Below are 578 nucleotides of genomic sequence, written 5' to 3' on the forward strand. Positions count from 1 at the left end.
TGCACTCCAGTCTGGGCGACAGAGTGAGACTCCAACTCAAAAAAAAAAAAAAAGAATAAGAAAACCAGTATCTTTTATATTGACCTCAATTCCAGACAGCTTCATTTTTTAGTGTACATCCATGTCTCTGTCTGATATCACAGTCTTTCCATCTTTCTCTCTCTCTTTCTTTCTTTCTCTCTCTCTCTCTCTCTCTCTTACTTTCTTTCTTTTTTCTGTGAGTTGGAGTTTCACTCAGTCGCCCAGACTGGAGTGCATATCCCTGGAAATGGCCACAGTCACCCAGACTGGAGTGCATATCCCTGGAAATGGCCACACCTTTCCTTCTGCTAGTGCACTGGGGACTTGATTTGTGAGGGCTGAAGTTGATCTTGTTATAAATTGAACTGGGTTTGGGTTTGTTGCCATGTCTCCCTTCAGTGTACCAGCAGCTTAAAATTCCCCTAATTCTACTGTGTTCTTGGGTGGGGCGGGCAACTCACAATATTCCTGCTCTGCCCTCAGCTTACACTATCCCCGTGTGCCTATCCACAATTTTTTCCCTCCCTCATGAGGCTTCTTTGTTGATACCTACTCTG

Source organism: Carlito syrichta, unplaced genomic scaffold (assembly GCF_000164805.1).
Source record: "Carlito syrichta isolate Samal-C Ts95f unplaced genomic scaffold, Tarsius_syrichta-2.0.1 Scaffold314799, whole genome shotgun sequence".
Lineage (NCBI taxonomy): Eukaryota > Metazoa > Chordata > Mammalia > Primates > Tarsiidae > Carlito > Carlito syrichta.